Consider the following 14037-nt stretch of genomic DNA (forward strand, 5'->3'; position numbering starts at 1 on the left):
AATCAAAATGTGCGAAACTGAGCAATCAGGATAGTTCTATTTGGATCTGCCAGACTTTGTAAATTTTGATATCCCACGCATAAAAATGGACTAACCTGGAATGAGGGCAGGAACTTTCCCTATTATAGGTGGCCTCTAGCCCTGGCAGGTTTGGCTCAGCGATTAGAGCTCGGCCTGGGGTTGCAGGTTTGATCTGTGGCCCCAGCTGAGGTCGTGTGGGAGGCAACCATTCGATGACATGATAACATCGATGTTTCTTCTCTCCCTCCCACCTTCCCTTACACTCTATCTAAATAATCAATGGAGAAATATATTCAGGTGAGGATTGAAAACAAGGTGGCCTCTGATTTGCCTTTGTGGAGCACACTTTCCGTATCCACCGGAGGCTGCCTTTCCCCAAATTGCAAACTGTTCATCTGAATAAATTTTATCTGCTTTCCCCACCCCAGACTGGAGACTCCTATTGACATTAAATTAGTGGTTGTGACCTTTTGTTGACAAGTTTTACCATTAATATGGTAAATTATATATATATACACACACACACACACACACACACATATGCATAAATTGTGTATGCATAAAAATAAAAGTACCTAATATGCCCTGGCCGGTTTGGCTCAGCGGTTAGAGCTTCGGCCTGCGGTCCAGAGAGACCCGGGTTCGGTTCCCGCTAAGGGCACGTACTTCGGTTACAGTTTGTCCCCGGCCCTGGTTGGTCGTGTGGGTGGCAGCCACTCGATGTGTCCCTTTCACATTGATGTTTCTTTCTCTCTCTCTCTCTCTCTCTCTCTCTCTATTTCTCTCTCTCTCTCTCCCTCCCTCTCTCCTTCCCTCCCTCCCTCCGTCCCACTCTGTCTGAACAAAAAATGGAAAAATGTCCTCAGGTGAGGATTAAAAAAAAAAGAAGTACCTAATCTACAATGTAAGTATCAGACTTCACCTGGGACAGGACGATAAACCACATGCAAATTTATTCCACTCCTTACTTACAAAGTTGTAGGTTTGCAGAACCAAAATAGGCTTTAAAATCAGAAACTCTGCTCCCTCTCCCCTCCAAAAGACCATAGGAACTAAAATAGAGTCTGCTTTCTAGAACATTAGTATCTTATGTGCTTCCCTACACTGTAAAGAACTTTTTTCTAATCATTACTGATTAGTTTTACTCTTAAGATGAATGTCAGAATATTAGAAAATAACAAAAAAGTGTGCTATTCCTATGCTTTCGGCTACCTAAGATTAAATTAACCACAATATCAAGAAAGAGAAACACATTCTCTAAAAAAAAAAAAAAAAAAAAAAAAAAAACCTGAATATATCTACTGCATTTAAATAAAAAATTTTTAAAGTCTCAAACACCAATAAATTCTATTTGTAAAGTCTGTCTAAGACACAGCTTGACTGTTATGAAACAACCACTGAGGAAAAGAATTTAATACAGGAAAATTGCTGTCACTCTGGTAGTTCTTGAATCAGGACCAACAATCTTATGATACTGCTGTTTTAAATATTTTGGATAAACAGATTGCATAATATCAAACACTGGACTTACCAAATCTCCTCCTTCCAAGTTTATTCAAGAAGTGTGTTGAAACATGAACGGTTCTTAATTTACAAGGCTTTCATTAAAACACTAAAGACCTGAATAATTGAAAGAAGTGTTTGTTACTTTAAGTGATCTTGACAAGAAAGTACTCCTGTGTGATGATCAAAACTTTCCAAAAATTTGTGCAATTTTTGGCAGAAGTTACATTTTGTTTTTAAAGACAAAATATGGGTCAAGAAATACATGCCCAGAAAGGACTAACGTAATGAACAATAAGTACTCATGAGGAAATAATTTTAGGAGAAAAAATTAGCACTTTCCATTACTTTAAAGCTAAGACTGATAAACTACTTGATAAAAGAAAAGTATATTTTTAAAAACACAGACTCTCAGAGTCAAAATATGGCTTGTTTTCAATGATTCTCAAAGTATCTGGGGCTAGCAGTTCCTTGCAGCACTATTGTTTATATTACATTTCCACTTTCATTTTCACCAGGAATAATTTTATTTACTAAAACAGACTAATACACTGAGATTTCATCAATAGTGCCAATTAAGAATAAAGAAATTACAAAGTGCTGTCAAATATATTTTTAAAAGGCACTTTATATACTGTTGACAGAAGTGTAAATTGGTACAAGCTTCACAGAAAGCAATTTGGCAATATGCAGCAAGAGGCCTTAAATCATACTTCATAGCCTAGTAATTTTACATATTCTAGGAATATGTTAAGAAAATAATCAGAGATACACACATAAAAATGTAGACAATAGTCATCATTGTAATATAAAGAACAGAAAAACTAGAAATAACTTCAATTGCCCAAAAGGAGACTGGTAAAATAATTATGTATCCATATGACTAAATACTGCAGTCATCAAATACAACGTTATCAAAGAATATTTAAGGATATGAGAAAACATAAGAACTGAAATTGGTTTAATGTGAAACTTAAAGTACAGTATCAATTTCTTCAAATACATGCAGGCTACAAGACAAAATGCTCATCTCTGGATTGTAGAATTATAGGTGATTTTGTTTTATCCTTATAATTTCCCTAAATTTTCTAAAACTTCTACAGTGAATATATTACTTTTACCATTTAATAAGTAGAAAATACAACACCATTCTTTTAATTAATTCTAGTATGTTTCTGCGTATGCTGATAAGTGGCAATGAATATGGCTATGCGGCCCTACTCAAGTGGCAAAGTGACACCGTAAGAGGAGCCACAAGAAGTTGACCTCAAACTGCTACGGAAAGAAGATTGGACACTTCTGCTTTTAAACTCAAAGAAAAATAAACTTATTTTTCTTGTGTACTATAATCTATGCAGCTAAATAAAATTAAGTTTCTTTTCTTATTATAAAATGGTACATATGCCCTGGCCAGTTTGGCTCAGCAGTTGGAGCGTTGGCCTGTGGTCCTGAGAGACCGGGGTTCAGTTCCCGCTAAGGGCGTGTACCTCGGCTGCAGTTTGTCCCCGGCCCTGGTTGGGTCGTGTGGGTGGCAACCACTCGATGTGTCCCTTTCACGTCAGTGTTTCTCTCTCTCTCTCTCCCTCCCACTCTATCTGAACAAAAAATGGAAAAAATGTCCTCAGGTGAGGATAAAAAAAGAAAAATGTTACATGTTTCTTTGCAGTTGCCTATGTCAAAATGTGACTAATATAATTTGACTACTACTAGCAAGTGAATAGACAATAGCAAACAGCCAGACAATCATGAGGGGTTCTGGACAGACAGAAATATAATTTTTTTAAGCTCAGAGTTCCACTCACTTATCCTATTAAAACAGGAATTCAAATGCCAAAGTCTGATGATATCTGCATAAGATTTAATAGGTACCATGTCATATTTGCAGTTTTCTGCTTCAAAAGAAAAATGTTTCTCACCTGACCAGAACCAGCCCCCTTATGGTAAGTGTGGTCTGCCACTGGAAAAAGTATCACAAGCCAAATGGCACCAAATAAGTATCATTCCTTTGCTTTCCCCTCAGGTGATGACAGGGGTTATGAAAGGAGGGGATTTCAGAGGTTAGTTCTCCATCAGCACCCTTTTGTTTACAAGCTGAACTCTGGGATCAACTACTCAAACTTCAGGGGATATCATCTTAACTAAGACTATCTCACTTCAGACATTACAATCAACTGTAACACCATGTTACAAATGTGTACAAGCTAAGCTTAACATGGAAAAGAATTAGGAGTCAGAAAAGGCTGAATCATTTCTTTCCCTCAAAATTTTCATTTTAAAATGTTGTGGGCAACAGAAAGGTATTAAGTAATCTCACTTCCTGTAGGGCCCACATAGTTCTGAATGTGTCCTTCGATAACCTCGACAGGGCCTCACAGCACAGAGTTCACAATGCAAAAACTTGTAAAAAGAATATAGCTGGTACACATATAATTCCACTGCAATATACAATAATACACTTACTTGAAATTTAATGGTTTTGTTCCAAAGTAAAGGAAAACCTATCTGTGATTGCTGGTTACCACAATGGATTGAGCTAATGCTACTGAAGCTAAGTTCACAAATTTGATCCCTGTATGAATTGGTTGAAATAAGGGTGATCACATTTCCCACCTTGCCAAGGTCTGCCCCGTGGTTTACAACTATTGTTCTGCATAATTATTATCAGAGCCCCCCCCCCCCTTTATTTGCAAAAACATCCCTAGTGATGACCCTAGTAATAGCGCTGATTCTGGTCCCACAGAGAACAAGGCAAGAATGTATGGCTACATCAGCAGAAACCAACCCTCACAACTGAAAAAGACATTTCCAACTACCACCTCCTGATTGAACCCACACTCATGTACAAATGGACAAATAACTGAAAGCATCAACTTTGTGCCATTTTACACACACCTGCACACACACACACACACACACACACACACACGACTCTCTATTCCATGTTTCCACTTCCAATTTCAAATCATGACATGCTTAAACAGTTTATATACAACTGAACATCCAACTTCTAAAATCTGGGTAAAACCTTAATTGATAACTTCAAATTGAAGTCAATTCCTTATATTACAAAACACATACTTGTACTTTAGGTACATAAAGAATAAATCAGATCCACTGTAAGAAAGTATCTTCATGTATAGATTTTTAATTCATAGGACATTTTTTTATTTTATTATTTAATTAATTTATTTATTTTTCTTACAGATGTTTCTCCTTTTTCCCCCACTGGTACCCACCCACCCTCCCCGCCCTGTCCCCAGCTTTGTTGTCCATGTCCATTGTTCATACATACACGCATATAAGTTCTGTGGTTTATCTCCCCCCCACACACACTTTTAAAGACTTAAGCCCTATCTACAAAGTTGTGTTTGCCCTCTGACTAACTTTAAAAGTCAGAGAAAATGATATGGCCAAGTAAACTTGAGCATTCCAAACAAACATTCTTGCCTTGCAGGCAGTACATATTTTATACTCATTTTTTGCCAAAAAAAACACAACCAATCATAACTTCCCACCTGTGATTTTTCTGGGAAATACCAGTTAGCAAACTTAAGGGTTACATATCAAATAAGTATTTGATTTCCAATCAGTGATACAAGACTAAAGCAAATGGGAGAGTTTCTGAGCTAACCCACATACTACAAGCTTAAGGGACTTTTCACATATTCCTAAATTCCAGCTCTTGGAATAGTTTGTGACTAGTACAGTTTACTAAGAAAGATTTCATTTAACCTTGCCCATCAGAATAAAAGATCACAGATTAACATGGAAGTCTACAGAGGCGGCCAATGAAGCTCCAATATGACACAATGCCCTGTTGACAGGCAGTCTATTGCGGTAGTTCGGAGCCAATATCCTGGAGCCAAATGGCCTGGGTCCAATTCCTGACTGTGCCACTCCCTAGAGTTTGATAACCTTGGGCAAGCTATTTAACCACTTTGCCGCATTTACCACACCCCTAAAATGGAGGAAATAATACTACTACCTGTGAGGACTGTTGTGAGGTTTAAATGATTGATCTCAGGGCTCCAGCCACCATACGTTTCTTAAAAGCACCGAGTTTAATCTCTCACCTCTGCATCTAGCACACACTTTTCCATCTGCCAAGAACATCCTTCCACCTTTGTCTGACTTCCTTTAGGTCTCAGTTTAAATGACAATTCTGAAAAGCCTTCCTTGACCTACCCATGCTATGTCAGGTACCTCTGTTATTTGACCTCTAAGCACCTATATAGCACAGCACTTAAACTTGTTCCAATTTCTCTGTTGCTTTGCTGGGCTGTAAGTCCATTCAAGGCAGAGGCCAAGTTTGTTCTGATTGCCACTATAATCTTCAGAACCTAGCAAAGTACATGTTCATGGTAAGTGCTTACTAAATAGATCTTGAATGAAATAACAAGTCATAGTCAGGAAAAAGGAAACCAAAGAACGTCTTCTGAGTTAAACATTTCACTTTAGGTAGTAGTTTATGCTTCTTCACAACTGAGATATATAGGAGTGCTTCCTCTCATACATTGAGAAGCTTGAAATTAAACATGAGAAGTGCCATATTCTGACACTAAGAATTTTACACCCAGTTTTTCTCTTGGAAGATGGTGGCAGGCAGGACCAGAGGGAGGGCGAGTGTGTGAGAGAGTGAGAGTGTGAGTGGACATGAAGGTGGATGACCAAACCTGAGCAGTGCAGAGCCACGGACCACAAAGTCCCTGTGCTATGGACGGGAGCAGCCAGCAACCACTGTAAGCAGCCCTTCAGGGCGCTTCTCCCAGCGCCTCAGGGAGGTCCCATCCTTTTTGGAAGATCTGGGACTTCCCTGGGAGGAGGCAGTGGGAGCGTCTAGGGCCCAGCAACCTGAGCCCACCAGCGCACCTGGCACCACGGGACCAGTGGACACTCTTTGTCAACACAGACCGGTGCACAGTAGTGGAGCTCCCAAGGTGCGGGTCACAGAAGCCACAGACAGCCGGGAGCCGAGCACCATCCCCCATAGTAGCAGCCAGATCAGAGTCGAGATATACCCCCAGCAACAGAGGCTGGGGAGCAGACATACATCCCAAGGCAACAGAAGCACAGACCAGCAGCTCAACTCATACCCAAAAACTACAGCGAAAGCTGAGCAGGAGTTGAGCCCCACGAGACAGCAGCACTCCCCAGCCACCAGCTGTGGGACCTGGGGCTCCAGAGAGGCCTGTGTGGTCCAGTAGCTCACAAGAGTAGTGAGAAGCCAGAGCCTAAGACAGACTGGTGCAATCCAGCTCCCCGCCCGCAGGAATTGCAGGATGCAGAAGCACCAGAGAGCCCTGTGCAACCCAGAAGGGACTATGCGATCCACCTACCTGCGGGACCTGTGGGGTGCTGAAGCACTACCGAGACGTTTGCAACCCAGCAGCCCAACATAGGCATAGAGCCAGGTCCCCAAAGGAACTGTACAATCCAGTTACCCACGGGACCTGCAGGGTGCGGGGGCACCAGAAAGGCCTGTGCGACCCACCTGTGCACAAGATAGGCTTAGAGGAGGTGAAAATGGAGGCGGAGTGAACAGAAACAACTCAGACAATCTCCCAGGACCAAACAGGAATTACAACTAAAATAAAGGCAAATCCTTGGGGAAAAAGCAACAGAAAAGCAGCAGGACAGGACCATATAACCAGGGAAAATGGTAGAATCTGTAGAGGCGAGAGAGGGTGGCAGGCTGGGAGCCCATGGACAGCAGCAGTCTTAGTTGTGAGCAGCATCCTTGGGGAATAAAGACCAAGTCCGCAGAGCCAGGACAGACCACTAAAATAGCCACAGCCACTCACCTGGGGGCTATAGCAAAGGGAGGGCAGACTAGGCTGGAACTCTGTGGGGACACCCAGGATTTGGAGGGCACTCAGAGATTTTGCTGAGTTGCAGCCACAAAGGACTGTGTGCTCTTTCCCAGGGCTGTGGGGAAAAGCAGCAGCCTCCCCTTCCTTGGAGATTCACCCTTTCCCAGGTGAGGCAAAAGAAATGCAAATTGAGGCTCATTAACAACCAGCATCTATCCCACCCTCCTGAAATCCTCTTATGCAGAACACAAGGGCTACATTCCAAGGCACTGAGTAACTCAGACTACTAGCTTCCAAGAAAAAGCTAAAGGATAACCGAAACTTTCCTGGGCTTGCAAGTCTACCCAGGAAAATAAGACTTGACAGTGGTGTTTAACGTGGGCCCACCCAGGCTCATCCAAACCCAGTAGATGGAAACATAAACAGCAGAACCCCAACACCCACAGGGAAAATTTGGCAGGCTCCAAAACCCACAGAGATAGCCAAAATGGTGAAACAAAGAAACAAATCCCAAATTAAAGAACAAGAGAACCCTATCGAAGATGAGATCAATGAAATGCAGCTAAGCAAATTATCAGAGGTAGAGTGCAGAGCCATCATCTTGAGTAAGCTCAACAACATGAGTAAGGACATCAGCACCATGAGTAAAGATATAAAAACTTTGAAAACCAATCAAGCAAGTGGCAATGAAGAATGACATTAGAAGGACTAACAAGCAGAGTAAAGGAAGCTGAAGACCAGATCAGTGAATTAGAAGACAGGGTAAAAAAAAATATCAACCAATCAGAAAACCAAAAAGAAAAAACAATTAAGAAACCGGAAGACAGCTTAAGAGAACTGTGGGACAACTGGAATCATAGTAACATTCGCATCCTAGGAGTCCCCAAAGAAAAAGAAAATGGGCAAGGGTTAGAGAATATATTTGAAGAAATAGTGACAGAAAACTTTCCTAACTTGGTAGAGGAAGAAGGCATTCAAGTTCAAGAAGCACAGAGAGCCCCAGGTAAGAAGATCCCGAACATGCCCACACCAGGACACATAGTAATTAAAATGCCAAAAATTAAAGATAAAGAGAGAATCCTAACGGCAGCAAGAGATAAGCAACAGGTTACCTACAAAGAAAACCCCATAAGGCTCTCAGCTGACTTCTCAACAGAAACACTACAGGCCAGAACGGAGTGGCATGAAGTAATCAAGGTCGTGAAAAACAAGGATCTGAATCCAAGACAACTCTATCCAGAAAGGCTATCATTCAAAATAGCAGGTCAAATAAAGGGCTTTCCAGACAAAAAAAAAAGGCAAAGGGAATATATTAACACCAAACCAGCACTGCAAGATATGCCAAAAGGACTGCTATAATTAGTAGAAGAAATAGGAAGAAAAATAGAACCACACTAAACAAAAATGGCAATAAATAAGTACATATCAATTACCACCTTAATGTAAATCGTGTGAATGCTCCAATAAAAAGACGCAGAGTAGCTGACTGCATAAGAAAGCATGACTAACATATATGTTGTTTACAAGAGACCCACCTCACAAAAAAAGACTCACATAGGTTGAAAGTGAAGAGATGGGAAAAAAAAATCTATCAAGCAAATGGAAAGCAAAAAAAAAGCTGGGGTGGCAATACTCATATCTAATAAAGTAGATTTCAAAATAAAGGCCACAACTAGAGACAAAGAAGGCCACTACATAATAGGAGCACCAATATATATTAAAAATCTTTTGGAGGACTTCAAGGGAGAAATCAACAGCAATCCAATCATAGCAAGGGACTTCAACACCCCGCCGACATCACTAGATACATCTTCTAGCCAAAAAAATTAACAAGGAAACACAGACTCTAAATGAAGCTCTAGATAATATGGATTTAATAGATATCTACAGAGAATTACACCCCAAAGCTGCAGAATTCACATTCTTCTCAAGTTCACACGGGACAATCTCAAAGACAGACCACATGTTAGTACACAAACTAAGTCTCTACATGTTCAAGACTATTGAAATCATATCAAGCATCTTCTCAGATCACAATGGCATGCAACTAGAAACCAATTGCAACAAGAACATGCAAAGACATTTAAAACATGGAGGCTAAATAGCATGTTATTGAACAATGAATGGGTTACCATGGAGATCAAGAAAGAAATTAAAACTTCCTGGAAACCAATGAAAATGAACACATAACAGCACAAACTCTATGGAATGCAACGAAAGCAGTTCTGAGAGGGATGTTCATAGCAATACAGGCCTACCTCAAGAAGCAAGAAAAATTTCTAATTGACAATATAACCTCACAACTTAAAGAACTAAAAAGCAAACAAAAAGAAAACCCGAGAGCAAGTAGAAGAAAGGAAATAGTAAAGATCAGAGCAGAAATAAATGATATGAAGACCAAATAAACAATTCAAGGGATTAATGAAACAAAGAGCTGGTTCTTTGAAAAGACAAACAAGATTGATGGGCTCTGAGCTAGACTAGGCAAGAAACAAAAGCCCAGGCCCAGACGGCTTCATGGGGGAATTTTACCAAACATTCAAAGAAGAATTAATACCCATTCACCTCAAACAGTTTCAAAGAATTCAAGAGGAAGGAAGACTTCCAAACTTGTTTTATGAAGCCAGCATAATTCTAATTCCAAAACTAGAAAAAGACACTACAAAGAAAGAAAACTACAGGCCAATATTCCTGATGAACATAGATGCCAAAATCCTTAACAAAATACTAGCAAATCGAATCCAGCAATACATCAAAAACATTATTCACCATGACCAAGTGGAATTCATCCCAGGGATGCAAGGCTGGTACAATATTCGCAAATCCATAAATGTGATACACCACATAAACAAAATGAAAGATAAAAATCATATGATCCTATCAATAGACGCTGAAAAAGCATTCCACAAAATCCAGCACCCATTTCTGATACAAACGCTCAGCAATCTAAGAATAGAGGGATCACATCTCGACATAATAAAGGCCATATATGAAAGACATACAGCCAACATCATACTCAATGGAAAAAAACTAAAAGCATTTCCCTTAAGAACAGGAACAAGACAAGGACACCCACTTTCGCCACTCTTATTTAACATAGTCCTGGAAGTCTTATCCACAGCAATCGGATAGGAAGAAAAAATAAAAGGGATCCAAATTGGAAAGGAGAAAGTGAAACTGTCATTATACGCAGATGACATGATACTATACGTAGAAAACCCCAAAGACTCCCATCAAAAATTTACTAGACTTAATAAATGAATTTGGCAAAGTAGCAGGATACAAAATTAATGTCAAGAAATCGATGGCATGCTTATACACCATTGATGAACTCACAGAAAGAGAAACTAAAAAAACAATCCCATTTACCATCGTGGCAAAAAAAATTAAGATACCTAGGAATAAACTGAACCAAAAAAATAAAGGACCTATTCGCAGAAAACTATAGGTCATTGAAAAAGAAATAGAGGAAGATATAAAAAAGTGGAAGCACATACCTTGTTCATGTATTGGAAGAATTAAAATCATTAAAGTGTCCATACTACCCAAAGCAATCTCTGGATCCAATGCAATCGCCATCAAAATATCAACTACATACTTCACAGAATTAGAACGAATACTTCGAACGTTCATATGGAATCAAAAAAGACCTCGAATAGCCACAGCAATCTTGAAAAAGAAGAACAAAGTTGGAGGGATCACATTACCAGATTTCAAGTTATACTACAAAGCCACTGTAATCAAAACAGCCTGGTACTGGCACAAGAACAGGCATACAGACCGGCAGAACAGAATAGAGAACCCAGAAATGGACCCAAGGCAATATGCTCAATTAATATTTGACAAATTGGACAAGAGCATACAGTGGACTAAAGATAGTCTCTTCAATTAATGGTGTTTGGAAAATTGGACAGCTACATGCAGAAAAATGAAACTAGACCATCAACTTACACCATACACAAGAATAAACTCAAAATGAATAAAAGACTTAAATGTGACTCATAATTCCATAAAAATCCTAGAAGAAAATGTAGGCAACAAAATTTCAGACATCATATGCAGCAGAATTTTCACTGACACATCACCTAAGGCAAAAGAAACAAAGGAGAAAATGAACACATGGTACTACATCAAACTCAGTAGCTTCTGCACAGCAAAAGATACAGTCATCAAAATGGAAAGGCAACCCACTGTATGGGAGAGCATAATTTCCAATGATATATCAGATACAGGGTTAATTTCCAATATATAGAGAGTGCTCATGCAACTCAACAAAAGGAAAACAAACAACCCAATTGAAAAATGCGCAGAGGAACTAAATAGACACCTCTCCAAATAGGACATACAAATGGCCAAGAGACATATGAAGAAATGCTCAACATCACTAATCATCAGAGAGATGAAAATTATAACAACAATGAGATATCACCTCACACCTGTCAGAATGCCACCATCAACAAATCATGAAACAACAAGTGTTGGTGAGGGTGTGGAGAAAAGGGGACTCTAGTACACTGCTGGTGGGAATGCAGACTGGTGCAGCCACTATGGAAAACAATATGATGTTACCTCAAAAAATTAAAAATTGAACTGCCATTTGACCCATGATCCCACTTCTAGAATATACCCTAAGAAGCCTGAAACACCAATCAGAAAGAATATATGTACCCCCATGTTTGTAGCAGCACTATTTACAATATCTAAGATCTGGAAACACTCCAAATGTCCAGCAGTAGACGAATGGATAAAAAAGGTTTGGTACATATACACAATGGAGTACTATGCAGCTGTAAGAAAGAAAGATCTCTTATCCTTTGAGAAGACATGGAAGAACCTTGGAAAGTATTATACTAAGCGAAACAAGGCAAATAGAGATAGACGAGTATCATATGATCTCACTTGTTTGTGGAATATAATGAACATAGCAGTCTGAAGAATGGGGTAGTCCCAGAGAGGTGGGAGTGGGGTACAGACTGACAATCCCCAGAAGAGCGGGGGAGAGATAAAGCACAGAACTTATATGCATGTATACATGAATAATGGACATGGACAACAAAGCTGGGGGCAGGGTGGGGAGGGAGGAGGTGGGGGGAATCTGGGGGGAAAAGGAGAAACATCTGTAACAAAAATAAATGAATTAATTTAAAAAAATAAAAAATTTTACACCCACTTTCATGGTCTTATGGCAGAGAAATAGCCGTTGATTCAGTGTGTTTCCTCTATTTCATGTCTCATATTCCAAAGTATTTAAATAAAGATATCATAGCAAAATTAAATGGCTTGTATATCTTCCTGAATATTATCAGCTGGGCAAAATTAAACCCATAAGTGTCAATAGCATAAGTGGGGAGAAAGGGAAGGTGAGATCATGAACATGCACAAAGGAAAAGAAGTGAAAGTATTTGAAATGTTGGAATAGTAGTACAGGAATAGCAGTCTCTCATATGTAAACCACTGGGTGGCACCAGTGCTCTGGTTATCCAATCCAGATATGGAACCAGGAAACAGCCATCCAGCTACCTTGCAGAGCTTAGGTTGAATGCTCAGAAATCTATCTTTACTATACTGATGGTCAGATGCAATTCACTGGAGTTCAAGTTCTCTGCATATGTCATGGACATAGCTTAGGTCTTAGGGATGCTGTATTTTTCAAAGCCACCTGGAAGGTGTTTGTCAACATTTTTGCTTGGCCAACATGTTTCATTCAGCTCACCATTCTAACAGGCAGAAATTCTCAGTAGAGTGAGAGGCCAGGGATTCTCTAGCAGTGGAGTGAGAAGGGGGTAAATAGATCAGAACAACCTAGAAAGTTTTTCCAAACTATTAGATAGAACCATATAAAACTGCCAATAGTCACAAATATGTTACATACAAAAAAAAACAGCAATTTCAAATTGTTCAACTTAATACACACATATTTAAAATCACTGACTTAATGAGCTACTTTTATGTGTCATATTTTCAGGTTTGTTGGGTGGGGGGAGGAAGGGGTTGAGAACTCCTGCACGTTTGACCTTAAGTAATGAACAACCAAAGAAATGGAAACAAAATACCTAAGGATAGAGAATAGATTAAACTATAACTACATTAAAACAGCTGACATGGAAGATATTCACAAAAATGTAAATGCCATATTAAGAGTAAAAAAGTAAATTACAAAAGAGAAGTATATGAAACACATTTTTAACCTGTCTTTGAGGAAAATCCAAAGTTTTGGGGGGAAATGATTTATATTCTCTATAGAAAAAAAATGGAAAGATATATACTAAACATTTCAGTAGTTGTCTCTGGAAAGGCTCTGGTAGAAAAACTAAGGAAATTCAAATAAACTCTATAGTTTAATTAAAAGTATTGGACCAATGTTATGTTATGTTATGTTACATAAAATGTTCATATTACGGGGTGCTGGGGAATAATATATAGGACTTCTGGGCTATCTTTACAATGTGCTGTAAATCTAAAATTGTTCCAAAATGAAATATTAATTTTGAAAATAAGTCATGTATTAAGATCCCAATTTTCTTTATTTTTTTTTCCCTTATAAATTTTAGAGAGAAAGGGAGAGAGAGAGACAGAGAGAAAGAGAGACAGAGAGAAACATCAATGAGAAAGAAACATCAATCATTTGCCTCCTGCATGCCCCCACTGGGGATTGGGCCCACAACCTGGGCATGTGCCCTGACCAGGAATCGAACTGGTGACC

The 14037-nt window shown here is 39.3% G+C and overlaps 1 protein-coding gene across 4 annotated transcripts in view; it reads right to left on the reverse strand.

Moving 5' to 3' along the window:
• ACSL4 (acyl-CoA synthetase long chain family member 4) overlaps window positions 1–14037 on the reverse strand; it is a 119335-nt gene that overhangs the window by 83160 nt on the left and 22138 nt on the right. Inside the window, exon 1 of one of the 4 annotated variants that reach the window (XM_036271811.1) lies at window positions 1553–1632. The exons of the other annotated variants lie outside the window; for them this stretch is intronic. The gene's annotated coding sequence lies outside the window, so the exon portion shown is untranslated. Of the gene's footprint in view, window positions 1–1552; window positions 1633–14037 lie in introns of those variants that run through there. 4 annotated transcript variants of the gene reach the window in all.

The sequence above is a fragment of the Molossus molossus genome, unplaced genomic scaffold, assembly GCF_014108415.1.
Source record: "Molossus molossus isolate mMolMol1 unplaced genomic scaffold, mMolMol1.p scaffold_m16_p_2, whole genome shotgun sequence".
NCBI classification, from domain to species: domain Eukaryota; kingdom Metazoa; phylum Chordata; class Mammalia; order Chiroptera; family Molossidae; genus Molossus; species Molossus molossus.